General features: G+C 26.4%; 1 protein-coding gene and 1 long non-coding RNA gene across 2 annotated transcripts in view; one reads left to right on the top strand and one right to left on the bottom strand.

The window, feature by feature from the left end:
• Positions 1–7,573, bottom strand: part of LOC108691272 — a 93,555-nt gene that overhangs the window by 40,051 nt on the left and 45,931 nt on the right. The window lies entirely within an intron of this gene.
• The window catches only part of LOC108691273, a 4,024-nt gene continuing 1,439 nt past the window's right edge, over positions 4,989–7,573 (top strand). The window contains exon 1 of the long non-coding RNA XR_001931925.1: positions 4,989–5,364. This is a non-coding gene — a long non-coding RNA (uncharacterized LOC108691273). The remainder of the gene's footprint in view (positions 5,365–7,573) is intronic.

Raw genomic sequence — 7,573 nt, 5'->3', positions numbered from 1 at the left:
ATATATATATATATATATATATGTGTTAATTAAAAATGTGTGATACTTCTTCCTCGAGAAATAGAATAATAATGATAGCGTTGAAAAGAAACAGAACATTTAATCAATCTCCACGAATGCATCTCTCGCAAAAAGAATGTAACTTTTTTTTGATTAAATATTTCACATGGTTTTTATATATAACAATATGTTTAAAAACAGAGAGAAATTTAAAATATCGATAACATAAGATAAATATTGAGTTTTATGATGCAGTTATAAGAAATAATCGAATCGATAATGTAGGAAACATTTCGAAGTCATTCTAATAAACGATAAAAGAATGAATCGTTGCTATAAAAGCGTGAATGATGGTTTAATAGCATTCATTCTCTGGAATATTGTTCGCAATTTGGTTCAAAGTATGCCATTTTCTTCTCTTAAAGCTCTGTAGAGAAATACCAAAATAGTATGAAAAGTCGAACAGTTATTCTAAGTGTAACTGACTGATTTTTTTAAATTTTACTTACATTTTGCAAAAATTATAAAAGTTATTTATTTATATCAAAACTAATTTCAAAACTTTTTATGTTATGTTAACATTTATGTTACATCCGAATATCTATCATGGAATTTCACATGCTATAAGTTATAATCCGGGAAAAAATGTTATATAATATATATAACATATTTTACATATAATTGTATATAAATTATGTCAATTTTATATATAATTATATGTAATTTTATTTAATTTTGTATAATTAAATATAATTATACATAAATCATTTTTTTCCGGGAAGAGTTAAATAACACAAGTGAATAAAAGAGAGAATATCTCAATAATATTACGTATCATCTTCAGAAAGACATTGACGAAAATGACAAAATAAGATTTGTAATGATTAGGTCATTTAACGGAACTAAGATATAATCTTAATTTGACGGCACAGTCGACACTTCCAAGAAATTCGATCGATGCAATTCTTGGAGAATGCTGATAAAGCGGCTACAAAAGTAACTCTCCCTAGGAATTACCTAGTGGACATAAAAAAAATAGAAAATATGAGAAGTGATCAAATCAGTTAGTCTGTTAGTAGTGCAGTTAATAGAGTATTGCGTAAACGTCTATTGATCAATTGTGTGTAAAAACTGATACAAGAAATACATAAAATAAATTTTATCAAGATTAAAAGGAATTAATTCTTTTCTAAGTCCCCGCAGAAGTAAAAGAATTATTGCGTCTGCCTTGTCAATTTCAACAAAGTAGAAACGATATCCTTTAAAACTATCTCCAGATATTCGAGCAACAACCTGTTTAGGGATCGACGTTCCCCTACTCCTTTCCCAACAGATGTAAACTGGTTTAGGGCTTTGCGAATCAATCTTGAAGCGTCTTTTCATTTGAGCAGTCTGTTATATCCATATTTTTGTTAGTGCACCTATTCTTGTATTTTTATTATAAAAGTTTGATGACTTCTTGCGACGTATCAAATATTATCTCGGTAGAAAAATGAAAGAGTCAATGTACGCAAGTACAAAAAACAATTAGATTAAATATAATTAAATTAATACTAAATGTGTACGAAAAATTGTTGATTTACATTGTGTAATAGAAAAATCATGTGTGTATATTTTTATTGTTCTTATCTTTAATTTGAGCGCAGAACAAAAAGAAAAGTATGTTAGGAATTTACTAGAAGATGAAATATCGTTCTCCAGTGATTTATGAGTTTTTTTTTAAACTTTTTAAACTTTTTTAAAATACAGCATTTTCCTTGTTCTAGTACAAGTAAGTTATACAAGTAAGTTGTTCCTTTGAATACCTAAATATACTGAACTATAAATCTCTCTTTTCCATCTTTCTACGTAGAAAATGCATGTAGTAAGTCGAGCATTGGACAAACATATAGTCAAGTTTAATGCTCACAAACTTAAAATTTCTTTTCAAATATTTTAAAGTAAATTGATGTATTTATGTAAAATTATCCAAATAATGAGAATTCGATTGGCGATATTTGAATGAAAAGCATCTTTTCAGAAAAAAGTCGAATGAATATTTGAGAAATGGATCCAGGTATTGACACAAGGACTAATATTTAAAAATATGATTCGAAATTAAAGAATATATGATTTAAAATCTCAAAATAATTAATTAAAAAGCCTTATTTAAATATTTAAACGTTATTCAAGTTTCTAGGATTTTATAATACATTTTATAATACATTTTATAATATAATACATTCCAAAATATTATTTAAAATAACAAATATTCCCGGTCTCTCTCTTTCTATCTCTCTCTATTTCTCATATTTAAAAATGTTATTTAAAATTCAAAATTATTATTTAATATTCAGAAGCAACGGCCAGATTCTAGAAGAGCCAAAGACAGGGATCCTTCAAAGATTTGACGGCAGATTAGAGGGAAAAATAGGATTATCGAAAATCGTTTAGGATCCTGACAATCGAAGAATCGCTACAATGGCTGAAAGAACGCCGGCTCCTGACAGTGAAGAAGTGGAAGAAATCGCGCCCAATAACACGCAAGAGGTCGACGCCATTTTGGAAGAGACGCCGGTTGTCACTGAAGACAGAAGCGCAAGAGTCAGAAGGAACATCATCAGCGTGCCGGAACAAAACGTCGATATCGAGATAAAAGGGACGAGATATCGTTATGATAATAACGGGCGATTGAGACGCGTATTGAATTGATTAATGTTTCACAGTTAGTTTGTTCTTTTGTTTTTTCTGCATTAATGCTCTTTAAATCTTGATTGACGGTCTATGTCTATGAGATTCACGCAGTCTTTAGATGGTTAGTGTAATAAATTTTTGTTAACGTATCAGTAAAGTGGTTGTCAATAGATAAATATTATTTAAATTTTTATAGTATTATTTGATATATTTCAAAATATCATATTTAAAATTCAATTTATAATTTAACTCATAATTTAATTTTATTGAGATTTCAAACAATATTTTAAGCTTAAAGTGGCCATTTAAAAATCACACAAAATTATTAATTAATATTCGATAATTATTAAAATTATTAATATATTTATTAAAAATATTTTCGTGGTCTATCTTAAAATTTTTGTATGCTATTAATTTTGTAATTATTGTAGTGTTCAAAATTAATAAATCAATAGTAACAGATTTATGTACAGAAATGAATAATAAATAAACAAAATATCAATTAAAATTATAGTAACACGATTTTATTTTTGCAAAAAAACTAATAATGCATGATTTTATTGTTAATTTATAAAGGAAAAACTTTTATAAAAAAAGAGTCGATTTAGGAAACAACATATTTATTATCGGATTTATGAACATTAAAAGTTGTTTATATTCATTTTTGTTATATTCTAGGATTAAACGTTACATTTTTTAAAAACTATCTTGTTATGAAAGTTCAATCGCAAATTTAACTTTTTTTTTAAATACAAACAAGTAATTTTTTATTGAACTTAAAAACAGTAAAAATATCAAATTTAAAAACCTCTTAAAAGCCACTTTTACGTAAAAACACAGTTTACTTTAGAAATAAGAGTTAAATTTTTCTGTATAGAAACTAAACAAATTTCTTCCATTTGAGATTGTATTCGCATTTTAAAAATTAGATTTTATACTAAAAGCTAAATGTTTTTTATTAGAAAAAATCAAATCGACTCTCTAGTTGGTAAAATTTTTTTCCAATTTAGAAACTAGAGATATATTGGACTTGTTTTAAGCTATATTCTGATCGTTACTAAAAGCGAAACTTTATTCGCGGTAAAAGTCAAATATTTGTTGGACAGAAAAGCCAAATTCTATCGTCATAAAAATCAATCATTTCTTGCACAACAGTTTTGTTTTTTCTATAAAAAGTTAACCATCTGTGAATTGAGTTCATAAAATTTTAAACAAATTTTTTTTGCTTTGAAAATATTTGAACAATATAATAAGTAAATAAAACCTTTTATCGCTTGTTAAATATTTCTAACTTTTCAAGTAATTTATTGAAAGTAACTGTTATAATATTCTTTTTCTTTCTCTCTATTTTCCTCTTTCTTCTCTCTCTCTCTCTCTCTCTCTCTCTTTCTCTCTCTCTCTCTCTCTCTCTCTCTCTTTCTCTCTCCTTTTTTTCTCTCTTTCTCTTTCTCTCTATTATTCGATAATTTCGATATTCGCGCAATCTCGTGGACAAGATACTTTCTGCAAGCCACTCGCATATGCATATTTATAAAATTTCATATGCTATTTGAAATGCAAAACGATATTTGACTATTTCGATAACCTTAAGTTAAACAACTTTGATTACAATTATTGGCTATTTCCCAAGAAGTGTTATATTAAATAATATATTTCAAAAAAATTGAAGATAGTAGGTCAATAAATGAACAAGATAAGAAATGTTTAAAGTTATCAATTAATAAATATGATTGAAATTTTTCAACCGATTAAATATTATATTAAATACTATTACGCATATTTCATTTTTTTTTAATTACATATGTTGACTGAAATATTTTAAAATATATTGGATTGTCCGAAAAGTTCGTGCCGACTAATATAATTTAATAAATGCATAAAATTTAAATCTTCTGCGTTTCAATTTTCCTTCAAAATCGGCACGAACCGGACAACCCAATATAATTAAAATATTAATTTTACGCAGAATAAATCAATTAGAGTTAATATAATAAACATAAATATAAAATATTAAAATACAAATTATTATTACAATTTAATTTGTATAATCTTCATATAATTTTATATAAATAGTTATTAGTTAATACTTAAATTTATTAGTTACAGTTTTTAAATACTTTTATGTAAATATACATGTGAGAATTAAAATTAGAATTTAGTTATCATTTCTGTGAAATATTACGCATGTAGTGATAATCTCTTATCAAAGATACGCTTCACCTTTGACAAGACATGTAAATATGATGTAATAATTTTATCACAAATTATGGTTTTGTTGATTTGTGAAATCCTCAGTATAAAACTAATCAGTCGTTGCGCAGCGTTAATAACAGTGTCTTTATAAGATTAATAAATTATATAAGATTCTGCTTTTTGAGAATATTTCACAAGTCATATGCATTATTGAAATTAAATTTTTGAACCAATTTGCATTTTGTGGTAAAAATGAAATTTTATATCACGTTATTAATGGTTGCTATGATAGAGATGACTACCATGTCGTCACCGCTACTAAAGGAAACTCAACTAGGATCGCCTCCGAAAACACCGATGACAAATGTAACAATGTCTCCATTTAATATCATAACAGTACCGGATTTTCCGTGTCCACCTGGTCAACAACGTGACACAAATGGAATATGTCGATTGTTTTTGCAAAAGCTTAAGAAGTAGTTTCAAGAAAAATTATAGGTAAGATAACTTGTAAATAAGGTACAGTGTGGTAATTTTGTCGAGGATCATAGAGATTAATTAGAAAGAAACATATAAGGAAAAAATAAAAGAAATTGTAGAAGAACGGAAATTAGTTATCATTTCTGCAAAATATTGCAAGATTACGCATGCATGTAGTGATAATGTCTTATCAAAAATACATTTCACCTTTGACAAGGCATCGTAAATATAATGTAATTTCTATAATGGATTTTATCGTAAACAATGGTTTTGTTAATTTATGAAATTCTCGATATAAAATTAATCAGTCATTGCGCAACATTAATAACAGTGTCTTTATAAGTTTCTGCTTTTTCAAAGATGTTTCACAAATCACATGCATTATTTGGACATTATCGAAATCTCAAATTTTTGAAACGGTTTGCATTCTGTGGTGAAAATCGAAAATGAAATCTTGTATCACGTTATTAATAATTGCTCTAACAGTTATGACTATTGTATCATCACCGCTACAAAAGAAAATTCAATCAAATTTCGAATTGATCTCCGAAAACACCGATGATCTCCGAGAACACCGGCAAATGGTGGTTATGCATAATACAAAAAAATGTCATAGCGGTGCCGGAATGGCCAGGTGTCCATCTGGCTATAAATATGACGCGAACGGAAAATGTCGATGGTTTTTGAAAAATCGTAAAAAGTAGTTTCAAGAAAAACTATAGATAACTATAGATAAGATAACTTGTAAATAAAGGTAAAGTGCGATAATTCTACCGAGGATCGTAGACATTAATTAGGAAGAAACATATAAAGGAAAAATAAAAGAAATTGCAGAAGAATGAAAATTGGAATATTCAGAAAAATTTCTTAATGTTATTAAGAAAATATTCAATTAGAATGTTTTTATATTAAAAAATGTTATAAAATATTGTTTTATATGGATATTGATTAATATATTTTCTTTCTTTTTTAATAACTATTTTTTACGAATAAAAGAGAAGAGTGTTATTTTTAGTCAAAGCAGGTTTTACTTATTGTTAGTAATATTCGTATGTGAATATATAAATGCAATTTTTAGTTCTATAGACTAACTGTTTTTTTTTTTAATTGTGAGGTTATAAACAATTAGTATTTTTTTTTAATTATGAGATTATTTATTTTTAATTATAATTTATTTAAAATAATTATTTGTAAAATAATTATTTCAGTTCATGATTGTGATTTTAAATCCGACAAATTGAATCGGCAATTTATACAACCAAAAATTGTATTTGTACAATCATATATAAAAAAGTCATATATAAATATTACTAACAAGAAAACACAACGAACACTCCCTCTCATTTTAATAAAGCTTTAAATGTATTAAAATATAAAAGATACATTTTTATACATGTTGAGGGGATGAAAATCTCCTTGAAAAAAATTGGTTTTTTATTTCAGAGTGAATATACTATATCGTTGAAACTATGAGAGATAGAAAAAATGTTTTAAATAAAAGTTAAATGATTTCAAGAGTACTTTATAATAATCATTATAAAAAAGTTATTTAAATAAAACATTTTTTCATAAAAAAATTTTTTTATCTTTTTTAATTATAATTATGAAGTATTCTTGAAACTATTTAGCTTTTATTTAAAACATTTTTTTTTCTGTTTCTCATAGTTTTGATGATATTCATTTAAAAAAAAACTGATCTTTTCAAAAGAATTCTTTTACTTCCTTAATCTTCGACTTAGCACGTAAAAAAAAAAATATTTTTTATTTTTGTCTATATTTTAACATATCCAAAGCTATTTAAAATTAGGGACGATGATCAGTTAATTGTATTTCTTTATACATATCAAGATCTGCTTTAACTAAAAATGGCATTTTTATTTCTTCTTTTTCTTACATTAAGCCTGTGGTCTGTGTTATACCTCTCTCAAATGCTTGTGGGGCGTACACTGATTATTCAATTGCCACGAGCATATGGGATCTACAGTTTTAATGCCGGTTTTGAACGGCGAATTTTTCGAGAGGTGTTTCTGTGGGTAAAGATACTCTCGGAAGATTGCCGACCTTTCCCGAGAAGAGATACGAGCGTAAATATTTTGGTTCCTGAGATTTGAACCGAGGATTTCTGGCATGATAGACCTGTACTCTCTCTGTTATGCTACGTTCGCGCTCATATACGTCCTTATTTGTGTTTAAATATTTCTCTGTTTATATATATATATATATATAT

Source organism: Atta colombica, unplaced genomic scaffold (genome assembly GCF_001594045.1).
Source record: "Atta colombica isolate Treedump-2 unplaced genomic scaffold, Acol1.0 scaffold45, whole genome shotgun sequence".
In the NCBI taxonomy this organism is placed as follows: domain Eukaryota; kingdom Metazoa; phylum Arthropoda; class Insecta; order Hymenoptera; family Formicidae; genus Atta; species Atta colombica.
This window is presented reverse-complemented; position numbering and strand designations above follow the sequence as displayed.